The sequence below is a fragment of the Neopsephotus bourkii genome, unplaced genomic scaffold (genome assembly GCF_033783945.1).
Source record: "Neopsephotus bourkii isolate Nb327-2 ecotype Australia unplaced genomic scaffold, CSIRO-AGI_Nbou_v1 NB_845, whole genome shotgun sequence".
In the NCBI taxonomy this organism is placed as follows: domain Eukaryota; kingdom Metazoa; phylum Chordata; class Aves; order Psittaciformes; family Psittacidae; genus Neopsephotus; species Neopsephotus bourkii.
Window position 1 is genome coordinate 1,271,327 of NW_026901341.1, and position 26,694 is coordinate 1,298,020.

Sequence of the window (26,694 nt, forward strand, 5' to 3'; positions counted from 1 at the left end):
TGAAGAAGAGAGCCAAGCAGGGCTGGCTATCCAAGAGGCCATTCTGGAGGCTCCCAGCAAGAGGAAACATGCCACAACATGTCTCTGACCTGTGGTTTAGGTTGAGGCTAGTGTGAGCAGCTCTGGCTTACTCCTACCACTGGCAGTAAATGCAAATGTTACCCAGTTGGAGGTAGAGGCACAGTGCACAGGCCTTTCCCACCAGCTCATCTCCTACTTAAAAGCAGTAGCAGGCTGGTAGGACAAGATGAGAGGCAGTAAAGGAACGGGGGAAAAAAAGGAACGTGAAGGAACTTTCCCTTACTGTATGTCTCCTCCCATTCATGCCACTACAGATCTTCAGCAGGGCTGCAGCTGAGAGATTAACTGTGTCTGCTAGTTGCTGGTACAGTTTTTGGAAGGGGAAGTTCAGTTCTGCTGGGGGTTGTGACAAGCCCTGTGTGATGCACAGTGCTGCTGAAGTGACCTAGCATGAGATCCCTGCTGTAAGGGATTCTGCAGTCTTACAAGTCACAATTCCACCCTCCCCAGGCACAAGCCAGACCCCAGAAAACGGAGGCAGCCTGGAAGGTAAGGCATGGACAATGAAAGAGATGATAAACAGACCTAAGGCACCCTGCTCCAAACTTTGTCCACAGGTTAACACTGTCACACCCACAGCTGAAGAGGCTTGCCTTTCTCTTATACACCGGCAAGTTCACATTCGCACGGGGCCAAAGTCGTGATGCTGGAATCGCCCACGGGCCTTGAAGTGTAAGAAGTCTGCAGTTGGGAAAGGTCACCTTGCCACACTGATGCTGCTCCAGGGCCTCACCACCCACTTCACAAGTCTCTTGTGCTGCAGCAGAGCTCTGGCTCTGCCCACAGCCAGTCATCAGCTCACCCATGGCCTTCCTGGCTGTTCAGCCTGAGATTTTAGGGTTTATTTCAGCCAATTCCTCTTGAACAGGCTCCTTACCTGAGCTGTCAACTCTTGTGCTACTGCAGGCTCTCAAGCACAAGCTTGCCAATGGCTTGGCTTCTAAAACTGGGCTTCTCTCATAAATCAAAGAGCCATCAGACAATGCCACATGCAGTCCCCATGGGGCGCAGGAAGTCTCCAAGGACATTCAGACTCACAGAGAGCCTGGACTTTCCTGGTTTTGAAAGAGCTGCTGTTCACCCCGCCCTTCTCCTCACACAGCGATCCCAGTTGGATCGTTCTCTTGACGAGATGCACAGATCACACCTGCTTTTGTTCTCCAGGAATCCACTGGGCTCAGACAGATCCTCGCTTTCTTGCCCATTTTATGTGGGATGTGAATCTTTGAGACTTGTGCATCTGCATCAGATATGGTCAAAAGGCTTAACAGCTACCAACAGGACAGACACCATCTTAGACAAACTCCAGTTTTTCTTTCCCTCTCCCATTCTTGTCCCTCCCTAAGGCAGTTTTTATGATTAACCCAGTCTGAATATACCCCAAAAGCAGATGTAAAACTTAGAATACGTTTAATATTGGCAGTTACTCGCATTCCCTTCCAGGATTTCACAAAACTGTGTCAATCCCTCGTGACGGGACCTAAATGGAATATGAGCTTTTTGCTATCTTTGCAGCAGTACAAGAAACAAAGCAGAAGTCCATGCACTGTTCTTTATATCCTTGAAATATTTGCTTGGAAGTGTCACTGGTTCAAGAATAGCCCATCAAATAGTTATTCTGGTAGCTTTATCAACCTTTAATTTTAACACTCCGATTTTCTGTCACACAACACAATGATTTTCATGTTTGTTTTGTCCTGTTACCAGAGCAAACCATTCATTTTTAACTGTTGGTTTTGGCATAAGAGCACTCTAAGTTCATAATGGAAATGTGTTTTCAGCGGTAGTACTGAACAATAGAGAAGTCTCTTTCAACTGTGGGGTTATGAGGAGAACCATCTGTTATTAAATTTAAGTCACAGTGGCTCTGTTTCAGAAATGCAGCAGAGGCTTCGCTAACTTTGCAGTCAAGGCATTTGTAGCATTGCAGGGAAACAGCTACTTTGCTAGAGGCCTTATCTGGAACCAGCACCACAAAATGGTACTTTCATTCTAGCCTAATTTGATAATGATGAAGAACCAAAGATCATTCAAGTAAACCTTTTCTGGGTGTTGTGGTCACAATTTAGGGCCTCTATGATTTATATACTCGTATCCTAGTAATAGACTGAATATACAGAAGCTAGTAAAAATCTCAGCATCGCCAGACTCGGTTCTTTGAGCTGTATCTACAACTGAATAAAGCAAACATCAGGAATTAAAATCATAATGAAAGTGCTTAATTCAACACAATAGCAAAGTCAAATTTCATCATCTGCTTGATTGACTGTTATATGGCACTTTAATTGTTCTCCGACTTCCAACATGGAACAAATGTGAATTCTACAGAGCAGCCAAGATTTCAGAACCTGGAATAACACTGGAGAGAACAACTGCAGCCAACGAGGTGGGAATCAAAAGACCCTTTGGTGCAAGACTTAAAACTCACCTCTCCACCCCAGAGGAAGTTATCAGGAATTGCTCTATTATTTCTGTCATTAGCCACCATTCCTCTCCCCCACCTCTGCACCAGTTCCTCTCAAGTGCAGCCAGAGATTATCAAACCCAGCGATAGCCTTTCAACAGCTTGGCCAGTTCAAAAATCTCTCAAGTTATACTGCTATCACTGCTGCGTAAGCTGACGTCAGGCTCTTGTTTACTGCAGATGGGACAGTGCCAATTTCCACTGAGCTGAAGACAGCCCTATCCAGCCTCTTTTGGCTGTGCACAAGCAAGAACAAACTCCTTGTGCGTGTTTGCATGCGTGCTCACATGTGGGAGAGAAAGACTGTGTGTCTAGTTGTGGGCACGTACAAATGTGGGGGAAAAGCAACTTGCTTTTGTTTTCTATTGCAAAAAGAGGTAAAACCAACAAAAATATGTAACATTCCATCTTCTCTGAGAAACTGCAAAGAGAAAGGGAAACACTGACAGCTTTCTTGCAAGAACTATCACAGCATAGATGAAATCATCATTAAAATACCACGGAGTAAAAGAAAGCTTGGGATACCCCTGAAATCCCTACAAAGAAGCTTACACAGTTAAACAGTTTAAAAAGCAACGCCTAGCCATCAATAAAAACTTAGGTGAAAGTTTGAATGCTTGACAGCATAGAAGAAATAGCTATGTTTTATTAGGACTATTAAAGTTTTCAGAGTGACTGCATTCCCCTTCTCTTCTAAGACTAGGAAAGCCCCAGGTCGATGTTAAGTAAAATCACTTAAGTTAAAATTTGTTATATGAGAATATGCTAAAACATATTAACAGTCCAGAGGAAAAAAAATAATGCACCAAAGTCTGACTTTTTCATGACATTTATTAAATTATTCCTTGAAAAGGGGAAGACTATATGTGAGCGAATGTGTGCAGATGGGAAGGGACGGAAGATACAAGTCCTGTTTTCAAGCACAACTTTTACACATTACAAATATAATTATCTCAGTGGCTGTAAGGATCCATTTGAAGTTTTAAGTGTTACATTATCATTTCTGCCGGCAAAACCACCCCAGCATGTTTGAATTTGAGGAATAAAAATGCAATTCTTTGCCCCTCAAGTGAAGTTTCCAGTATTTGCCTCCAAGCACAGACTGCTGTTGTCATCTGAGTGAAAGAAGTAACTGCACTGAAGATTCTTGGTTCCACTTGACAGCTTCTTCCCCTCAGCACCTAAATACACACTCCTCTGTCGTCTTACTTCCCACAAACGCATCACAAGAGGATCTTCATATGCACACCAACTTGCTCTCCTCATGATTTTAACTCCCTCTTATCCCATCTTCTCATGGAGCTTCCAAGTTTAAACAGTTTCTCAGAAGTTTCTATTGAGTCAATTACCTGAAGAGGTTTTACAGACCATTAATAGTACTCTGTCGGTTAACCACAAACAACATAAATAATTGTTTTCCTCCTCATTTAGGGAACTACTGAGTTTTGAGATCCCCCCTCTCAACATCAGTGACACAGTACACACACAAAATATGCAAAACTTATGGCGGACCTTAATTTGAACAACCGAAAATAGTGAATTTAATTCCTCAGGTCCAATGTTCTACATATATATTTATTAAGTCAGCTTGGAATCAGGACATCCATACCAACCCCCAAAACAGATAAGACATGAAAGAAGCCAAAATATTTAACCTTAACATAAAAGGTATGAAGAAGGCACATTGGCTACAGCATACAAGTTAGTCAAGACCTTGCAGACTGCCTTCACAAGAACACTTTGCATCACTGCTGGCCAGTGGTATTCACTGATACACTATCAGACAATAAGGGATATGCTCCTTTCTAGTCTGTGACAAAGTTTGAGGGCTGAGGACAATTTTCTATATGAAAGTTTGGAACTTTTACTCTGAAATGACAAGTGGCATCTCCTTATGTTACTGTTTCCTCTCAGTCAAGTATTTCTCCTCCATGCAGGCTCAAAGACACCAGACAGGATATCACCACCTAAAACAAAACTGAGAACTGGCATTTTGAAGTCTAGACATGATTTCCTCTTTTGGAAGTCTTCTCATCTCTGTACCTTCCTCATGTAACCACACTGGGGTAAAAAGTTCTCAAGGTAGGCTCAATTAGACGTTTTGTATACCGACAGCAATTCAAATAGCATTTACTTCTCTAAACCAGAATCATATGCTAATAACTTGGTCGATAACTACATTGAATCAAGAATTTTTAACACTTTCACCTTTTGTTTCATGTCTCAGGGCCAAGGGGACACAGCACGCGTCATACACACTACTGGGATGCATGGACCTGTACCAGTATCTCAACACAACTTCTTTAATACACTCTTCCTTGAAATGCTTCTTGTATTGTTTAAGAACACTGCTCAGCACATACATGTGTACAACTGCATTTGCAGGGCGTTTCCAATCAGGCTTATGAGACTTTCTATTCCATAGCAAAGCACTACTGCACGGTACTGAACTACAGACATGCCAACACAGGCTTTGACACATGGGCTGATCTTGTGCCCAGGAGGTGAACCTGAGGGGGCTTATTTTTTCACTTCTATAAGGCCGGCACCAATCCTTTCTGCATTCGTTTGCCTGAAATTTCCCCGCACCCAGCTCCAGCACCTATCTGGAAATTCATTTTCTGTGAAATTGCTTGCCAATGCATTGTAGAGCTTTAAAGGGTTGCTTCAAACAAAGTAACCCCCAGGATCACTGTTTCTGTGGTGATCTTGGTATTATGTTCTCCAGCTATGTCCTTTTGAACTCCTGCATGCATTCTGTGCTTTGCAATTTGTTCTGATGACAGGCTTTCAGAATGTATCATTGCATATATTATCTACATATATGTGTGTTATCTATGCATGCTAATGTTCCCTGGGTTGGCCACCTTTTTATACTGCAGTTTTATACTGCACTCTCCGTATGTACTGCAAATAGGTTCAGCCTCTGTCTGCATCTGGTCTACACGGTTTGACCTTTGTTTAGCTCTTTTATTGCTTTTTCATTAGGGAATCGTTTTCTCTTGCCTTCCACATGCACATTGCTCTTTGGAAAAAAACTCAGCTCTATTTCTCACTGTGACTGACTTCCAGTTTCATCTGTTACAGATGGTGGGAAGTTTTTTGGTCTGGAGAACTATTTCAAGGGCACAGTGATGTTCTGAATAAGGGAGGTGAACAGTTGCTATTACACTTGCATCATACAGGAGAGACTGCGAGTGTTAATGAGCAGCTGGGGCAACTACAGCTCCCTTTCCCTCTGCAGGTGAATCTGTCCCATGTCATTTATGTTCAGCAAAATGTGGATTCAGGAGGACTGAAATAAATTTTAATTCAATGAGCATCCCTTTAGATTCCTATTTCTCTAAAACTAGAAAACTGTTTTCAATCACTCTTTAACCTAAAGGAGTTCAGACAATCCAAAATACTTCGGTTTAAGATTACCCAAAATCTTAATTTTTCATGTTAGCAAAAGATTTTCATCTTTTGAGTTCAAACAAACCCACATTTTTGGTTCAGCCACAAAAATCAAAAGCACCACAGTTAATCATGGCTCTAATCACTTCTATCACTACTCCCTAATCTGCTAACTATTCAAAAATAAAAATCTCATGGCTGAGTTTTATGCTAGTATGTAATAATGCTCGAGCAAACTGTCTCAGCTGATCTTTAGTTCCTTCTGAAGAAGGAAGGATACTCCTTTCCTACGTGGTATTCCTCATCCAAGTACATACAGCATTCAAACAACCTTCTGGGAGTTTGTAATCCTCTCGATTTCTCCCACTGGAGCCTACAGATTATCACATATGCTGGATTCAGAACCAACACAGAGGATTTCAGCCTCTCCAATTCCCCAAACACAACTCCACTGAGGCCAGGAGGATGTGCAGTGCTGCAGCCAGCATCTCCTCTGCCAGGCACTGTTCTGCACACCAAACAACTCTAGCGTCATTTACTCAGTGTTTTGCTGCTCTAGGACACAGTTTATTCCCAGCTCCAGCCCCTGAATGTCAGTCCTTTAGGTGCACATAGGGGATTGTTTCCTGCCTCTTGACACCTGACATGCTAGTCCCTCCTCTCTGTGCCAAGGAGAAAGGAGGCAAGCCAGCAGCAAACGAAAACCCACCCTTGTACAATGTGTGAACGTCAGAGATCACAGCCAATTACCACAAGAGCTTTGATCATAAACTCAAGCCAATTCAGTTACAGGTTTTCAGCATATCCCTTTTACTTCTTTCAGTGACACAAACTATTTCTTTCTTTCCAAGCCCCCTCCCTTTCTTTTGCTAAGAGGCTGGCAAACTTCAGTATGAGAAATCCAGCTCCTGATCTCCAAAGTCTCAAGAGACACAGATCACTGCTGTGATCTTGTTTGTCAGGGGGCCTTGATGCTGCCAAAGATGCAGTTTCCCCACTCGGTCCTCTTCGAGATTCCAAGTTTGAGATTCACAGGTTTTGTTTTATTTTGTCTGTCAGAACACACTTGAGAATGGCTTCTAGCAATATCAAGGGAACAAAACAAACACTTTTGGTAGGTGAGCATACCAGCTGTATCCACTGATACACAAACAGCATACAAAAGCATGGAGCCCTCAGCGCTGGGTGAGAATACAGTACATCAAAGTCTATACTAGTGCTCCACGCAGGGCTATATAAAAATTGCCAGCCAAGTGAGCCTGAGGAGAAGGCAGACGTCAGATCTCAGCTACCGACCTCTGAATTCAACCAGCGGATCCCATGGAAGGTTAGGGTCTACTTTGATACTACAGAAAACTCTTTGAAAAGACCCAAGGCACGAGGGGAAGACCACTGGCTGCATTCTCCAGCCTGCACGCTGCCTCGGCATCATTCCAGGTCAAGAAAGCAGACTTTTTTTTATCACAGTCAGCAACACAAGCAACAAAATGACTCCCACTGCCAACTTGTTTTTGCACAGGCAAAGCACCAAGGGGCCCTGTGGACTTACTGACTGCTAAGCCAGAAGCTTGTCAGGACTTCCTGGAAGGGGGAGGACATGGAGGAGCTCTGCACCTTCAGTGGTTCTTGTCTAAGTCAGAAACACGTCACGAATGTGCTGTGGTGAGTTACACAATCAAATTAAACGCTGTACCTAGCACCCAGTCTCCTTCTCCCTATACCATGCCCACCCCCCCCCCATACACAGTGGGAAAACCCACTCCAACCAGTCCCAAAGATCCCTCAGTAACCCAAGAGTTTGGTTCTCTGATAAAAAGAAAGGCTTTTACTTGTGCTACTCCCTATCTTCAGGGACAAGAGGCTCAAGAAAGGCTTTTATTTGGGCTACTCCCTATCTTCAGGGACAAAAAGCTCCAGGTTGTTGCAGGCTCAAGGCCTCGAGTCAGAAGAACAGCACAACTTGTCTTTCCAAGGACCAGCCGCCTCTGTGCACTGTGGTCATGTTAGAAGGACGCACAAGCAGAGCACGGCTGTCAGAAGCATCAGCTCTGCGCACAGACATGACACTGGCCACACACAACTTCTGCTGCCTGTGCCTGTGAAGGTGCCAGGGCTGGATGCAGTCAAATACCCCAGAGTGAGGGGAAAGCCCCAGTGATTTTCAAGCCACAGCTGCTATGCCATTTGTACGATGGAGAAAAGCCCTAGTAGGTAGAGAGGCACAGAAGGAGCTGGCAAAGCACCGTTTGCTGTCCCTTTTCTAGGCAGTGGCAGATGATTTTGCTGTGGAGTCTCAGGTGTCCTGAACAATAGCTGCGGAGCCATTCCCTATTTTGATGGTAGAAAAGAAACTGGCTTTCTGGGGAGAGACACAGACAAGTCAAGCCAGTTCCAGACTGTCATTTTTCCTACTGTCTCATTCTGCTCAAATCACAAGCTGGAAAAACTGGAATGGTAAGCAGTCCAAATTAATGGGAACATCAAGTGAACTGGTTTGTTTATGTATTGGTTTAACTGGAACAGGGAGCACAATTCCAGCTTTGGGCAGTAGTTCTGTAGACATTCCCTTAGCTTACCTTCTACCTGAGAAAGCCATATGCAGGCCTGAATTATTCCTGGTCTGTCCTCAAAACACATCACCATCTCTTGAAGCTTCATGCTTGCATGGCACCCATGACCACAACTCTTATTATGGGATGGCAACACTCATATCCTACCAGCTCATTCTCCCAACTCCACATAATAAGGAAGTTAAAAAAACAAAACAAAAACCAAGATGAGAAACAACACAGGGCAGGAAGTTGTGTTTTTCCTCACACTGCTCCTTACGCATTATTATTGCCACCATATCATTTGCCCACCAAACTGATATTTTTCTTATGGAAGGAGAAAATGCAGGTTTTAGGAGTCTTACAACTGGTCAAAAATAATCAATTTAAGCCTAATGATTTAAAAAGCCCCAGGTACGTATTTATAGTTAATTTCTACCATAGAGCAGGCTTCACCAGATGCTCAATTGCATTTCATCCTTAAGAGCAAACAAGGGCTCCTGCAGATCAGACCTTTCCAACAGAGCAGCTGCAGATGGGCAGCTCGTGGTGTCCTGCTAACTATCACCGAGACCACAGCAGCAGTACAATGATTCTACGTACTGGAAGCAATAAGTTAAAGTAAGTACTACAAAGGGAAGAAAAGTGGCATGGATCTTGCACATCACTTCTCTTAAAATTCTCTATAAACTGTAGGATGGACCCATATTCTGCAGATGGGGAAATTCAAGAGTAGTAGCTTTGTTACAAAACTCAGTGTCTGATACCCCTGTACACCAGCGCTGGTCATCCTTACCTCCAACCCGTAGGATAAGCAATTCCAGAAACCAGTTTCTTGTGTGTGCACATTAAAAGCCTGAGTGAGAACATAAACGAGTCAGACCGCCTTGCACAGTTTAAAACTACAGCATGACATAACTGCAAGTCATTGCCATTAAGTTAAAAAAAGAAAGTCCACACCTGCCAAATACAGCTCCATTGTCCACTGCTGAGTTTTAATGACAACTGCTGCATCTTGGAAAGCTGTTCACTAACAGGGTATTACATTTCCCCTGCAGGACCAGAAATCAGGTACTGTCACTTATCTACATAAAAGGCACACATAGGAAAATATATCATAACCGTGTTGCTCATGCAGCAGTCAAAACCTTAGACACCCTCTGCACACAGAAATCTGCTCTTTATCACAATAATATTCCAGTTGGTCAGCATGCTAAAAGCTCCACTCAAGATTTCTGGCTTTTCCAATTAAGCTTTATAGACAAAAAGTTTTTTTTCCTTTAATGACATTGCCAACTATTGCAAAGCTATGATGAGTTCTTATCTCCTTGTGATGCCCCATGGTAACTCATTATTCACTGAACTTCACTTTTTGATGTATGAGGAAAAGCAACATATACTTAAAAAGCTCTATTTAAACTGGGCCTATAGTTGAAACAAATCATTCCAAGAAACAGCACTGTATTACAGACAGAACTGTTCTAAAGCTTAGGAAGCTATATTCTTCAGTATTCACAGAGCTTAAAATCTTCAAACAGAAATTACTCAAGCTGATGCATCTCTCATTATTATTAAGTCAAAGTTCTTCCAAAAGAGAAGAGGATGATTGATAGTCAGAGATTACCAGGGCCAGCGCAGTGAGAGATCACACTCTTTATGGCCACAAGCAAGCCTGGGAGGGCTCAGTTCCCCCACAGACAAACACACTGGGAATGCTGCAAAGCACCCCCAGCACCCCATGTCTGAGAGCCCAAGCATCTTCCTCATTCAACATCACATCTCTCTGGTGCTGACAGGTAACAGAACATAGCCTAGTCCTTCCAGGCCACAGGTGCATGCAAGCATTCAGACTTTAAAAAGGGAAAAAACAAAAGAACCCATAAAAACAGCAAGGAAAACAACCCAAAGCCAGAAAACACCACATGCACTATCATAGCTCCAGGCCTTTCCCCCACCCCTCTGGTTACCCTCCTGAAGGTAAATGCTGCGAGGTATCAGGAACTTTCCAGGAATAAGCAGCTTGCATCAGGTTCTTTGCTTACCTAACACTGATGGGATCAACTTGAGAATTCAAACTGGACCTGGGTTAGAGGTGGCAAGTCCAGTTCAGTATGTCTAGGAACACTCTGGGAAGTGAAAATACTGCCACTGGCCTGGACCATTCACTATTAGCTTCCTACATTTGATGCTTATGGCACACTGGTATCACAGGAGAGGACGAGCCAGATTCACATGCTCTAAATTGCACCTAAGTCCCCACATCTTTTGTTTCCTTCCAGCTGACTCCTGGCCTTCAAGCACAGAGCATTAGGTGGAATTTAGGTCATGAGAACCTAGCCTTCAGCCTCTCAGCAAGTGGAAATACCCACAGCTTACTCAGACTGGAAGATATTGAACGCATTACAGCAGAAAATATACCTGCTGAGCATACACAGACAAACAGCAATGCAGTTCTTCTGCCTCAGGGGTCCCCAGACTTTGAACTCTGACCTGTCACACAAAATAAATAAGAGCTGAATTTATATACATGGAGCATATGTTGCAACTGGACACTGCAGGTGAAGCTTGCAGTGGAACAACCTCTGCATGCTGACCATGCTCTGCAGCATCCAGATGCCAGTTTTCAAAGCAAGAGACTACATATCACCCCTCACCCCTACTGCAACTGTGTTACTTATCAAACTCAAGCTATTGAAATGCTTCCAAGAGCATCAAGATTGTTATTACCATAGCTGTTTCATATCTGGAAAGATCATAAGCAGAAGTATCCCAGGCACAGGTAAGAAAGATGGCAGAATTAACATATCCAGATCTTTTCCACACACAAGCACACACCCTGAAATAAGCCAGAAATGCCAATTGTGTTTATTATACTACAGTATAAACAGCAATCATGAAGCTAAAGAAAGTAACAAAGCACCCCTGCCTGAAGGGTCTTCTCCAGACTATAACAGATCAGAGGAAAGACAAAAGCAGAAGCTTAAGACACAGTAGAAGAAAAGCTCTCCCCAAATACAAAGTCCAGCACTGAGCCCTAATATGCAGAAGGATTTCACTCCCCAGAGCACTGTCTTTCTATGGCATACTTTCACATCACAGCTCCAAAGTGTCCTCCTAAAAGCACTCTGGGAGGAAGCAGACGGACAGAGTCTGTGACTGTACCTGTCCAGCTTCAGCAGCACAGGAGGGTTTCACAGTCCCTGCCTCCAGTCACAGCAGCTCCAAAGGAAAGGGGCACATGTATTCCCACCTCAGAACAGGAACTCTGCTGCTGAAAGCCTACAAACGCCATTGGCCATCCTCTTCTCCCCCAGACCCAAAACATACTAGGGAACAGGCCAGTACTTCACACCCCTGAGCTCACAAAGTTGCTGGTTGCACAGTCATCCAACAAAAGATGCTAAGAACAGGGCTGCATCTTAAACTGAAGCATCACAAAGCAGCAGAAAGGATGTGCCTCCATCCATTCACAAAGACAGGAACCTGTCCTTCAAAAAGCCGAAGTTCCTCACTTCATACACAAGGCACTAGCATAAGTGGCCCCAAGCCTGTAACCTCCATGCAGCAGAGTAGGACCTAGCTACCCCAAGTTGAGGTAGACTGACTTTCCCCCCCCTTTCCATTCCCATCCCAATAAAGGCTGAGGTCTTGCAGGAGCAGTGCCCTTAACTTCCAGACTACCCTGTGTGAGATGGAGAGATGACTTTTGTTCCTGCAGAAGTAAGCCTGCTTCGCAGAACAGACCCTGGTTAAAATGGAGAGCAGGAACGGGGAGCAGAGAGGCTTCCTGTTCACTCAGCACCCCCCAGAGAGAGCCACTGGTCCCAGCTCTGAGAACAACTGGCCCAAACACCAGCTCATTAAATGCACCAAAGACCCTGAGGGCTGGCAGCACATCCTCAACTCTCCTCTACCTCATCTCCAACTGTGCTTAAGAAGGAAGCAGCAAAGACACATGCAATCCCATGGGCATGTGTCTGGTGGGTTTCAAGAGTGCCCCAAGGAGCTTCAGAAGAACATCCAGCTTCTACAATTAGGTTTGAACTGCACATTGAGCTGGTCACTGCTGCAAGATGAGGACATTTTCAGTCACGCTCAGCAACAAAGATTAGCAGATTTGCTAAAACAGAGTACTGAGAGTAAGGGGCCCTTTCTTCCTACTGCCCATTCTGATACCACATTAAACATTCCTCCATGAAAAGATGGGAAATTAACACAAAATTCTTTCTTGACATCACAGGAACACCTGGGACTAGGTTAGTTGAGGCAGGGCCTCAGTCTTCTTGCAAATCAAGTGAAGGGCAGAATATACACAAGGTACTCAGTTTATGTGAACAATGTATGACATTTCAAAAACAGACCTTTTTTCCTGTGCATTCAATACTACTAAAGGCTGCCTTGTCCTTTGCAAAGCATACAAGGTTAGAAGCAAAACAAGGTCTTCACCCACACTTGGTGTTCACTGGCCGCGCAAGATGCCTTGCTGCTCCTCTTCCCACACCTGGGGATATTCCACGAATACCCTACTGCTTCCACCCATACCATGTCACACTCTAATACAGAAAACCAGTTTAGTGCTGTTACTCCCACTTCCCAGTGCTTGGGCCACCAAGGAGGCACCACAAACGAGAACGAACAACATGCAACTGCTCTGCTTGCATGTCCTGAGGACCGGCTGCACACACTGGTGCCTGAAGAAGCAGCACACTGCAAAAGCATTATTTTTCCAGTGGCAAGCTGGATGGTTAAAGTGCCAGCCACTAGCTGTAACCCTTTTGTCATGCCAACTGCTGTCTGCAATGAGGATGTATGTTAGATACCTCCACAGAAAAGATCTCTGCGTTTCATCCTTCCAGATGGAGGAGGAATGAATCATACACACATAAGCAATGCTAGGATGATGGCTGAAAACATTTTCTTTCTGTTTTCTGTTTTGTGTTACAGACATGATCAGGGGCCTTCATTGCAGCAAAAACTGAATTGAAGATGATGACACTTTATGCCCCAAGGAATGTACATGCAAAACCCCAATGGTACTTCTCCCTGGCCTTGTCAAGCGTCATGTTGCATGCACACACCTCACATGCCTCATTCCCCTGCTTTCCCATTTCCACAGCATTTCTCTGCACAGAACATGACAGAATAACTCCACTTACACAGCTGTCACATCACACAATGACAAATACAGGGGAAGGCGCCCAAGAGGTGGATCAGGTGTCGAGAGCTCTAAACTGACCAAGGACTGACTTGTAATGCAGAAGCAAAGCAAAGGCTCTCTTTTCTTTCCAGACACACCAGGGACCAAAACTCACACATTTATTAGGCCTAGATGGCTGATAAATGCAGAATGGATGGAAGGCTCAGCAGTCAGAGAACTTGCCTGCATGATGCCCATTTTCTTCTTGGAGGCCACTTCAGGTATCCTCCTCCCCACCTCACCCGCACAGAACCTTTGCCACACACTCACACTCCTCTCAAGGGCCCTGCATCCCATGTATGTCATTCTGTATCTCAGTACTAACCTGTAAATTCCCACCTATTTACTTTCCTCCGGCCTCTCTCATATTTGTGAAGTCCTTGGAGCAGAGATTATCCATAAGAACCTGAAGTATCCCGAGTCCTACTGCAAGTAAACCAACAAACAGCAATGCATAAGCATGCAATATGTATATTAGGCCAAGCATACAGCAGTCATCTCTGACAACAAAAGTGAGGCCAGCAGCTTCTTCCCCTACAGCAACAGAAAATCTGCACTTTGGGGTACATCCACTGACCAGGAAAACCTTCAGATTTGCCTTCTCTGGCACCCACTTCCTCCTTCCCCCAGCACATTATCCATTTCTGAAATCCATGCCCCACTTTTTATTATAAATTATTCTAATGGGTTTTGTGGCATGGCAGAAATCCAGCGCAGCCTTCGGAAATACGCATGCACACACTGGCTATGCAACAACTTCATTTTATAGGGCTTTCACAACAGCCTGGTGCAAAGTCTATGGGGATTTGGCAACCCTTCCTAGCAGCAGCCTCATGGTGGTGACCCTTTCCTAAAGGATGCTAGATGCATTCACGTGCAGTACTCTTCTCTTTGTAGAAGAGGGATTTTTCCTTAATCCCTCATAAAAGACAGGAAAAAGTGTTCAAGTGGGAATTTTCCCTCCGCTGTTTTTCAGGTTGAAGAAGTGAGACTTGGGGGTGACGAAAGGGTGAGAGAAAACATCTGCAGTCCAATGCAGACCTTCTTTCCCACCTTAACCTTCTTCCGAATGGAAAGATGTAAGATAGGCTGTGCTATTGCTCCAGCTCCTTCAGAAACAGGGTTCAAGCAGGGAAGAAAGGGAAAGATAAAAGGAAAAATGAAACCACAGAAAAGCCCCAGAGATAATAAGGTTTTTCAGCTTTTTTGGGCAGCACAGGCTACTTCTTTAGCTCTTGAAAGAAGCCCTATGATGTCCACTCATCCTCTAACAGCTCCAGAAGGAGCTACGGCTTTCCCATAAAACTAGTAAGAAGATCTGATCCCCACAGTGAGGAAGGAGAATAAGCAGAGCCCACAACAACAAGCAATTTAAACACAGAGCACTACCATCTTGTTAAATAATACGTTAAGAGCTCATCTGCAAGCCTGTCTTGGCCAATGAGGGACATAAATCAGGAAGATATAGTAATACTCACTAGCATGCAATTAGTCACTGCTGTTAGCATTTTAACTCTGGATTTCTTGGATTAAAACATTTCAAACACTGTTGTTTTATAGGAGTGATAGGATAGCTGTCCAAGCACCACAATCAAATTACGCCACCAGGACATTCGGGCAATGGATTATCACAGCAAAGGAAATGGATTATCACAGCTTTTATTCTGAACAAGGGAAGAGTATCTCATTTTGAACATGGCAGAGGGGAGAGTACAAGACTATACCTAAGGGGTTTTAATTTTATTCCCTGCCCCTTTTGGACTTTCTGAGGTGGGAATGCCACAAAAATCTGCCAACGTGAAAAGACAGACACTGCCTTTCCCTAGAATTTGCACTGAAATATCTGAAAAGAGGGAATAAATCAGCCTCTTTGGATTGTCTGAATGCTGGAAGGATGCCCTGTTCCTGGGCATTTTCCCACTGCATATCTGGCTGCTACTTCTTCCACTTTCTATCAGGCAACAATCACCACCACAAGGCCTAGAGACTTCAGCTCTGTTCAGGAACTTTACTATCACGTATGTTCATTCTCACAGGAAGGAGGGCTGCTCACCTTCAGAACCTTCAAATTACCCGGTTCAGCAAAGAATTTGTGTTTATTCCTTTAAAAACGTTTAATAGTTTGAAAGTTCTATTAAAAAGGCTGCACCTTTTATCTTTACATCACCACAGAAAACCCATCTCATTTTATACCTTAGTTCCCACACTGCATCACAAACCAAATGTTAGCTTTTTTAACACCACAAATCCTATGGTTTTTTTTTTTGTTAAGAGTATTTTGGTACCTTCAGCACATACAGACGTACTTTTTGGGTGCATGGTACTCAAGAAGCCCTGATTCTGACCTTAATTTCTTTGGCAACAGCCAAACATCCAGCACAGCATGAGGGAAAACCCAGTAAGTCTTTATTACATCCCTGCGATGCAGTCTGAGAAGTCACTAGTAGCCATGACATACTGAAGATAAGACTAAAACAGAGAAGACACACAAAAAAAACCCAAGAAGAACATATATATATACACACACACACACATATATATATATATATACACATATATATATAAAACCGAGCTCCGCAGAGCATAGAATCAGCAAACCTCCTGCTTTGCTACAGCACAGGGCACGTGCCTGAAGCTGATGACACCTGGGTATTATTTATGGCTGTGGTCCTGACTCCTTCAGGATGACTGCTCCAACTCCTGTCACACCTCCAACAGGCTCTCCCTTCACATTTTCCTTCTGGACTATGGGTCAGCAATGGTGAACCTTTTCTTTGCCAAGGGCAAAGAACACTAAATATTACTGGCATCTCATACCTCAACATGTGCCTTAGCACTGCATGACAGCAGCACAACCACTCGCCATATCAAAACCAAGAAGTGTGGGCCACAAAAATAAGGAGCTGGATCCCCCAGATTTCACATTCCCACTGTAGCTTTTTAAGGAATGATCAGTTGCTATTTATTTGTACCCTGCATAGAGAAGTGTTATTTGGAGCTGTTAATGTGATTCTATAAGCAAGCAGCAACACTGGTAGTTGATTAAAACTAGAAAGAACAATAAACGGGGAGAAAATTGGCTGGAAAGAAGTGGAGAGAATCAAAACTAACAGAAAAGGAATTCAGCGGGACAGAAAGAAGGAAAACAGATGATTAAAAGATTATTAGAAAAAAGAGAACCAAAAAGGATAACCAAGAGTGACAAAGGCATCCACAGGAGTATCTGTTGAATGACATCATTTCAACAAAAACCAGGGTGCATTTTGTTTTGGTTGTTTTGTTGGTTGTTTTCTTTTTTAAAATGAAAATGTTGAATTTGGATAATCAAACAGCAGTATTTTATTTTGCCCCACAGCAAAGATATGAATATAGGCTTTTAAATCTTGAAGAGGAAGAAATCAAGCTCTCAACACACTTGTTCTCAGAACTAATGCTTTAACCACATCAGTAACAGCTTAGGAAAGGACAAAGTGACTACAACACCTTCTCTACCTAGAAGCTGTTTTTTTCAGAGTCACCATTACTGCTGTAATTTTGCAGTTATGAAACACTTTATCCTCATCATTTCTTGGGTTCCTCCCTGTTTCACACAACAGGAGCTAAAAGGGGTTTGTGTTCAGCTGAGATCTCTTCATCCCCTCTTTTTCTTCCCTCTGCCCCACTCCCATTCCCCCTGTGTCCTTAACTGGACACCCATGGCAATGCTGAGATAGGAAGCACTGTGGATCACTACAACTAAAGGCAAGTATTTTAGAGAATCAGGAGTTCACTTGCATGCTGTCTCTCCAACTCCCCCACCCTTCCTGTGACTTCACCTGCTCATAATCATTAGAAAGTGGAATGTCATTTCTAAGCTGTAGCTGAGCACTAAAAGCTTAGGCACTGGCCTTCACTAGCTCTATTTCATTAGAGATTAACAGAAACAACAAGGCATAAGGAAAACATATACATAACTTTGCCAGTGTCTCAGTAAAAAAGGTTTGGGTTACCGAAGAGATAAGAGGGAGGCTGTCCATTTTATCTGTGGGGCCGGAGCGGCGAGTTTACATTCGCTGGAGCCGCGAGTTTACATTCGCTGGAGCCACGCCCCCATCAGAATTCCCTCTGAAATGTCAACACGAGCCATATTATTAATTTTCCAAGTTGCTGACCTTTACTGTTGCTTGCATCATAAATCCAGCATTCTGAACTGCTTCTATTAATACAAGAACATGCTCCACACGCCTCACTGTATCTGCACTCTGTACATACGCTGCTCACATGTCACAAAACAGATGCTCGCTGCAGCGTCCCTGGAGAAGCTGCTGAGTTGGACCCTCCTAGTTCCATAAAGTCCACTGGACTGCCATTAGTTATGCTGCCCACCACTAAGGCAGACAGGTTTCCCAGGTTTCCCCAAAGCTCTTAGTGTATCTTGCCTTGAATAAAATGTTTCAGAGTATTTTATCAAGGGTCGTAGCATACAGATGTATTAACACAAAAGAATTTTATTATGAAGTTTAGAGAGGAAGAAGACAACACAAAGTCCTTAGGTTAGATAACAGACATTCCCATTTACTGTTCCTCCCAATTAAAATGTTTTATATAGATGATCAGAACTTAATGCATCATACATGTTACACAGTACCCAACATAAGGCTGTCGATCTGTCATTTCTCTGTAGGCACTTAATGTGATGAATGATCTGGTTACTTGTCTTTCTGTTATAAAAGCAGGAGAAGCTTTGAGACAAAGAAATAAAGGCCAATGGATATTACAGATCTTACAGTGATTAATATCAGCCCTCCTGACTCACATCTCTGAAAACACTTAAGGTCACTATTTCTCTTTCATTTTTTTTTACCGTGGATTTCAATGCATCTCATCAGAACCCTCCAAACACTTGAGATAATCTAATTTAAAGCAGAAGCAGGGATGTCAGGAACATACAGCATTAGGGCTACAACAATTGCCACACCAGCATGTCATAAGAAAAAATAAGTGACCTTCACTTCACTGACAAACAGACAGTTGAAGCCACTTGCAGGCCAGGATGTTAGTGTGATTTCTGGAAGACAATCTAATAAATAAGGATTTAAAAGAGTTAAAAAAAAACCCCTGATACTTACTGTCTGAACTGAAAAACCTGCCTTTCCAAATCAACTAATGGTTTGGCAAGCCTACATGAAAAGCAGACAAACAAATAGCATCTTTTCCTTTTAACATGGAATCTGCAATAAGAAATCAGCATTTTATTGATTTCCATAATACCATCTCTACAGCTTAACAAACTCACTCAGCTGCTAATGCTAATTCACTGATGCTACTGAGCCTTCCGTATAATTATACACCCTCCACTCCGCTGAGCCCCAGGGCACTGTTTCTAACTTTCCAGAGGACCACTGCACTGAAAGCAGAAACAAAAAACCCCCTTTCATTACCCAAAGCAAACTGCAAACCAAATTTTGCTTATTTAAATGGGAAATTAGAGACACTTCGTTTTTAAGACAGGGAATAATCTGCTAGTCTGCATCTATTTTTGGATTCAGTATCGTGACGGCAAATTCTCATTTAAACTCTCTGCACCCTTATTTTTTTCTTCCTGAGACTGTACAATGATATAGCATATAAATATTGCAACAATTACAATTTCTATTAAGACATTCTAACATCCTTCTCAGCTCACAATTGTTTCAAGGGAGCGATTCCAAATCAGACATGGAGACTTTTGTGAATGTCACTATAACTGACATTATAAAACAGTTACAAAATGTTACCATTGCTATAGGGAATATGGATATTTCAAAAATATTTCAATAGGTTTGTCTTTAAAAAAAGAAACCAACACCTGGAACACCGTTTAAATCAAATTAAAAGAAGATACCTTCTCCAAGCCTAGAATCTGAAATGTCGTGAATAATTAATGACAAACACTGGTATTTTTCTCCATTTCTCAACCATATTCAGCAGTCTGCAACCAAGCAGACAGCTCCGGCATACTTCAGTGAGAGTTTTGCTCAATCAGGGACTGCAGAATCTGGCCCAATTAATCTAGTACTGCCTATCTGGAAAGAATGTGGTGGAACTCTGCACTGTAAACACCCTCCCCAAACAGCTGTACCTAATTCTCTTTCTTGCTCCCCATTTACCCTGCCTTGATGTTTCAGATCCAACTGCACTGTATTCACCATCTCCATCAAGAGTCAATGCACCATTTGAGCTAAAACAGCTTCATTTTGCCATGCTTTCCCATGCGTGTATTAATTTGGAACTGGTTAATCTATTTTGTCTGAGAATGGTGAAATGTCTGGATTTTTGTTCACCAAGCAAGTTGACAGTATCAATATGGATTTAGAGAGCCTCTAAAAACAATTTAGTTTTCATAATTAATGTTAATTACAATAACATCTCAATCAGTGACACAAAAGCTTAGCTATGAACACAGTCATAGGAGGAAGTGAAAACATGAAACAAACATGAAAGAATTGTGTCTTGTTCTGGAAGAGTATCAAGCAAACTTTCAAGAGATTTATAAATAAGAACATGAAGGCAGAAGGCAGCTGTGCTTTGTTAGACATATTTTCTTTACAGGCTGCTTAGTACAGAGCTTTCTTCTGAGATTGTAATAAGACAGTGGATTTGAGCTGTGGACACACCAGGTAATACTATCATTTTACAACATCACATCCAAGCCATTATCAACTGCTTTAAAGAAAAACAACTGAGGGCCTGATCCTGCTGCCAGTGATTTCAATAGAAAACATTTAAACAATTCAATGTGAATTGTTTGGGGGGTTCTGGAGAAGGAGGGGAGCAAATAAAAACCCAAAACAACTCCAAGTCAAACACAACATGTAGGTATGGATTCCCTCAGGCACAGAGGAATTTCAGGACAAGAATGAGTTTTTCAACTATTTTTTTCCTACTTTCCATAGCAACAAGGGAAAGCTAAACACACAGAAAACTTACCTGTTTCACTGGTAGCACAGAAGCCTTAAACGGGGAGGGGTTTGGTACAGTCACTTAACAGAGCAGCATTATATTTAGTCCTCAGAAGTTTCCTTCGCCACCCAAGAAAAATAGTTATCCAATATATTCTTATTTCAAGGGAAGGGGGAAAATAAAAAAGAGTTATGAAAAAATAAGCAGCACTCTACCTCACCCGGACTGGTACTGCTGTACACAAGTAGTCATACAAGCATCGCAGGGAGTACTTGCGCAGTAAAGTACCACTCAGCATGAGTAAGGGTGGCGTAATTGGGTCTGATGAGAGAAGGAATCAGGGCTTGTCACGTCACTACTATAGGGGCCTTCTAAAATCATGGGTTTCTTGATTACTTTTCACATTAATGCAAATTCACTCCATTAAAGTTAATGAAGTTACACCGGTGCTAAACTAGTACCAGAGGAGAAAACAGGCCCACTTTATATTGATTTAAAAGACCACAGCTCAAGGACATCTTTCTCCCCCCCCCCAAAAAAAAAAAGGCAAAATAACAATTTAATAAGTTTTTAGGTTACATTGGCCAAGTTACTCTTTGGGATAACGACTGATTTTCTGTTTGGTATCAATCTCAGGGCTGATTTTTTTTGCTTCCCTCCCTCTCTTTGCAGATAGAAAGAAGACAAGATTTGTTGAAGGCTTCATTTCCTCTAGAAATTTGCTGATCTTAAGCATACTTAAGACTAGACTTAAGTAGTCACTGACTAAAGCCGTATTTACTACTTCTTTTACAAGAGTGCTTGCCTTGAAAAAAGAAACTTTATGCGGAGGATTCTCAGAACGATGTTGGCCTTTCCTCTTAACAGAAGTTCATCAGATTTATTTTTCAGATAACCGAGAAAGATAGTTTTTGGAGCGCTGTGAGGTTTGGTAAGCCTTCAATTCAGCAATTAGTTTCCATATGATATGAATTACAAAAGATCGCGCAATTAATATTAATAACTAAACCAGGCAAAGTACTGAGGCTTCAGACGTGCTGCGTATGGAAACGCTGCTGGGGTTTTCCATGTATCTACTGTATTTTATCTACTCCAAACGTGTGGCACACGATGAACACACACCACGTTCACGCTGCTAAAAATACATTAAGGAGGGGAAAAAGAAATAAAAATCGATAGCAATGGAACAGAGACATCACCATTTTACACTGAGCTCTCCCCGCACCAATCCAAGCCACCAAAACTGCGGATTTCACCCTACAACACACGCATTTTCCTGCCACGCCAAGTCAAGCCCAGGTAACAGCGAAACATCCAGGCACGGCAGGGTGGGGAGGAGGATGGTGCACCTGAAATAAGAAATGTGGGTTTCCCTGGGTTTCCATTAGGGCAGTATCCAGAGCCTGGGCTGGAGGGATCTGCTTTCGGGAGCCCCTTACCCCTCATATCAACCTTTGCCAGAGCCTCAACCGCGGTTTCAAGCAGGAGTGGGGGGAATAAAACAGAAATTACAGACAAACGTGTCACCGGCAGCATGACATGCATTTGTAGTTGGCAACGACGCCGGTTTTTATATATATATACATATAATGTTCCCTTTTTCCCCAGTCCGAGGAGGAAAGTGCCTCCGCGGCCACTGCCAGCCTGCGCTGTGGCGAATGCCCCCAACTTTCAAACAGTTGGCAGCCAGCGGAGACACCCGGCCGCGCTCCCCCCGCCCGCCTCCCCGCACAACCGGGGGCTGCCCCGGCCCCTCGCCCACCCCTTACCCCCGCTTCCCTCCCATCCCAGCAGGCAGAAAGGAGCGAGCCCGGGAAGGCCGTGCCCGGCACTCACCCGCTCCGGGGGGCTCCTCGGCGAGCGCCGTTGAGGACCGTCGAGGGAGGCGGTGAGGGGAGCAGGGGGGCTGCCGGGGGTCAGAGGTGGGTGTGGGGGAACGCACGGGTGAGGAATGTGAACCGGAGAGGAGGGAATCAGTTTAAAACGAGCGTGCGGCGAGGCGCCGGGCTGCGCGACGGAGGCGGCGGCCAGGCGCTGAGGCGGCTGTGCTCTATCCCATGCCGCTGCGGTGGCCCCGGGCGGCGGCGGCAGCCGAGCTAGGGGGGAAGTTGGGGCCGCGGCCGGTGGGGAGGATGTGACACCGTGACAAGTACGGCCCGACAGCCATGTACCGGGGGAGGAGGCGGGGGAGGCGGCCGCCCGCGCGCAGGGGGCCGGGGCAGCCCAGGCAGCGCCGCCCGCCCGCACACGGCATTTAACGGCGCTGACGGGCCGCGCCGTGACTCACACACGGGAGTTAGTCACAGGGCGGGACCGCGGAGGATGGCGAGGGAGGGGGGGGAGGCCGCCCTAGCCCCGCCCTCCGGGCGCCCCGCCAGCCTATGGAGTGCTGCGGTTAGGCAGAGTGACACAGTGGCTGGCCAATGGGCGAGCGGATCTGCCGCCAGCGCTGGAGCGGCCCCTTCGGCCCAATGAGTCTTCTGAGGACACTGCCGCGAAGTGCTGGGGAGGGCTGGAGGGACTCCCACGGGGCGGGAGCTGTGCCCTGGCCTGCCGCTGGGGCCAATCAGCATTGAGGGTCGCGTTGATGGGCGGCTCGGCCAAGCCAATCAAAAGCGTGTGGGATACGGGGAGGGAGGGGGGAAGAAGCGCCTGTTCCCACCCCCTCCCCGGAGATGGTCACGCAGGGAGCGGAGGGCGGGGGAGGGAGCGTGACTGGAGCCGGCGGGCGGGCGGCCCGGCACGGCCCGGGGGCGGGGCGCGGGCAAGGAGCCGGCCCGGAGGCACCGGTGTGAGGATGTGGGCGGGGGTTACCTCAGCGAGCGGCGGGGGGGAACATCGGGCTGGCCGAGGCCGAGGTTACCTCAGCGAGGGGGACACCGGGCTGGCCGAGGCGGCAGTTACCTCAGCGAGGGGGGACACCGAGGCGAGGGTTACCTCAGCGAGCGAGGCGGGGTAGAGAGAGTGGGCCCGGCGCCTCCGAGACCCCGGGGAGGGGAAGGGCTCGCCCATGGGCTGCCTGTGGAGCGGGGCGGTCAGACGGGAGATGTCCGGGGCGGAGAGGGGCTCGCCCCCAGGCGGCGCGGAGCAGCCAAGGTCGTTTCCCCCGGGAGGCAGGAGATGGGAGCTGGGGCCTGCTCCAGGGGAAGCCGGGGCGGCCCCGCTGGCACCGGGCGGGGAAGGGCTGGCCGCGTGCCGGGTGGGAGGTAAAGAGCCAGGAGGGGACAGGGAAGGGGGGTCTGGATGCAGCCAAGTCACTGTGAAAGCCTCGGCTTCCGCAGAGCAGCCCTGGCTTTGGAAGCGGGAAGTTGGGTTTTGCTGGTGTTTGACAGGTGTCGTGGCTCAAAGTCTGAATATTGCCACCTCCTTCCCCCCTCTTGTTTCTGTATTGTGACACATTTTTACAGAACAGAGTGCATCTCGGGTTCAGGAGTGTTGTCAGAATTTGACCAGATGAATGAAAGAATAAAAGTAATAGCTCTGACAGCCACGTTACAAAGCACAATTGCTTTGGTGCTGCTGGGGGCAATTGACAGGAACGGTATCAGTGGTGTGGAAAAGCAACGCTGTTTTCACAAATGATTAATATTGGATGAATTTATTTTGGGTAGAGTGCGGAAGTAGTGCCCACTAGGTGTTTCCAACAAATACTGGAGCCTTACCAAAAACTTAATGCCAGTGAAGGAAATGAGATGCTCAAATAGTGTTTCACCTCTTCATCTTTACACACAAACTAAGACCTGTGGGGTTTGAGTTTGTTTTCCTAGTAAAAGCATAAAATACCTGATAAACTGGTGTAAGTTAATGAGGCAGTGCTATCAGAATAAGGGACTACATTGGCATTCTCCCAGGCTCCAAAAATAAACAGTTTTGTTTGCTTTAAAAACTTGTTCCCTGGACAGAGTGCTATAAATACAGATTTTTCTTAGTTTGGCATCCGCAGTAATTGAAGAGCTGAAAAACTGCAACCTGCAATAATTTGTTCTTGGGTTTCTCTTTAGAAATAATGGGGCTAATTGCAATTTTTTTCCTGCTTGCTTTTATCAAGATCCAGGTTGCTGAAGATTTCAGTTACTCATTTGAAGCAGGAATGGTAAATCACACACCAAAAAAACCTTTCAGAGTTGTCTCTTGGCATGTAAGGCATCATCCTGCCAGCTGCCCTATAGTCTGTAGCATCTTGCAAGAAAGCCAGGGTGGGCACTACTCAAATGGCTCCAATATGAAAGAGGAAGAAAAGTAAGACCAGCAAGGCTATCATGTAAGGAGGAAAAGGAAGAAGGTAAAAAAGCCCCAAACATAAAGTGGTGGTAGACAGATTTAGTAGGGATGGAGTGGGGGCAGAAGAGGGTTCGTTCTTGTTTTTGAACATCTCACACTGGCATACAGTGAATGCTAATAAATTAGCTGCAATATGTTACAGTTTTACCCCTAGCCACTGTGAAAGATACCTGGCTTAATGCCTTGGGGTTTCTCCTGCCTTCATTGTGTGGAGGGTTCAGGAAGTTTCTTACATGCAGAATTCCTTGGGCAGGGGACTATTACCCAACAGCTTCATAAAGCCATTAATCCTTCATATCTAAGATAATATTGAGAAAATTAAGTCATTTAGTTACCCCATCTTCCTGGTTTCCTCAGTCTGATTCGGAAGTATCTGAAGCCTTCTCCACCCTGACTGGCAAGTTCAGAAAACTTTAAAGATTTGTTGACTAATATTTCCTGTTGGAATCTGCTGAGCTCTGCTATTGCAAATGCTGCTGCTTTAACTGCACTTGGATGAGAATAAACCAAATCCACTCTATTGTTCTTCTATTGCTTTTTATTTTACACATACTGCATTTTGCTGCTCTTCTGAGTGATTGGCAGTGTGCATTAAAATGTATGAATACGAACATGCATTTTGTTTGCCACAGACTGTTTCTATTGAAACCCAAGACTGTTACCTTGGCATAAGGGATTCATTTCAGCTAATCATTGGGAATAATGAAGGACTTTTGTAAGTGATCTCCATATTTGAATTGATAGCAAGTGCAGAGAATTTAAGATCTGTCGTTAAGTAAGAGGTTAAAATTCTTGCAAGGTTCTGCAACCCTCAGCAGTGCTCACATGCTGATTTGTGCTTAGTGACTTCTGAATGCTGCACAAATGAGGGATCTGCATCAGATTCTGGGCAATTTGGCAAATAAAATGAAGAGCAGAGTGTTTACCATTGAATGATAGAGACATAAATATATATATATATCTTTAAAGAACTGAGAGGGGTGGGAATTTCCAGGATAGATGATTGTCTTTTTGTAGTTGTATCTTCTTTAACAGCAATATTCTAACGGAATTGAGACAGGAATCGAGCTCATGAATTTGGGCACGATTGCTTCTGGAGGGTGGAAGTCTATAAGCAATCATCCTGCTCTGCTGCTACAACCTACTACAGGGGCTTCATGCGCGCGCTCCCAGAGACAGTGGCCAAGGTAATATTTCATATCATCGCAGTGCTGCAGCTTTCCCAATATCCAGCAGTTTTTCTTCAGGGCCAGTGCTGGCAAGGAAGCAATTATATGAAGATCTTGGCTTTTACATTTAAAATCTCAATTTTGCAGTTACAGAGAGAAGTTTGAAAACGTAGCCACTGCCGAAGGTGATTTCTGTCCGAGATGGTTTATTTTGGGGTTTTGCAAGTTGGGTTCTTTAAGGTCATTTGTTTAGGAGCGTGTTTCCTTCAGCTGAGCTGAGCTGAGCTAATCCTCAGACCAGGTTTAGAAATTACAGCATTTCTACTGAATTGCTTACAATTAAACTAGTGCTGCTTAGATAGGGATCAGCTCAGCAGGGATGTGTGTTGTCCCTGGCTTGGAAATTCAGTAGCTCACCCTCTGTAATTTGCGTGTGTTACAAAACTCTGAAGAAAGGTTGCGCATCTTGGCTTTGGCTCTGGCTTTACCTGAAGGTTTCCACAGATGTTGCTACAGAAGTTATTAGAAAGAGCCAAACCACAAAACCCAAAGTAAAAGGAGCTCTGGCACCCAGCTCTGCTCAAGGTGCATACTGTACATGTAGACAAGGTGGGTCCCAGAAGCCTGATGCCCCTC

General features: G+C 44.6%; 1 protein-coding gene and 1 long non-coding RNA gene across 8 annotated transcripts in view; one reads left to right on the forward strand and one right to left on the reverse strand.

Annotated features, from left to right (window-relative positions):
• Window positions 1–22,877, reverse strand: part of SERTAD2 (SERTA domain containing 2) — a 78,870-nt gene extending 55,993 nt beyond the window's left edge. Inside the window, exons 1-2 of one of the 6 annotated variants that reach the window (XR_009725868.1) lie at window positions 20,636–22,025; window positions 18,796–19,073 (exon numbers count right to left, since the gene is read on the reverse strand). The gene's annotated coding sequence lies outside the window, so the exon portion shown is untranslated. Of the gene's footprint in view, window positions 1–18,795; window positions 19,074–20,635; window positions 22,026–22,440 lie in introns of those variants that run through there. The other 5 variants (XM_061356218.1, XM_061356215.1, XM_061356214.1 and 2 more) reach the window with 5 other exon arrangements.
• Window positions 22,878–23,307: 430 nt separating this feature from the next.
• On the forward strand, window positions 23,308–25,409 carry LOC133213748 (uncharacterized). Of its 2 annotated transcripts, XR_009725870.1 has the most exons (3): window positions 23,308–23,407; window positions 24,016–24,890; window positions 25,247–25,409. It is a non-coding gene; the product is annotated as an uncharacterized LOC133213748 (long non-coding RNA). The 2 variants fall into 2 exon arrangements; XR_009725869.1 differs by lacking the exon at window positions 23,308–23,407 and having other exon boundaries at window positions 23,849–24,890.
• Window positions 25,410–26,694: the final 1,285 nt, after the last annotated feature.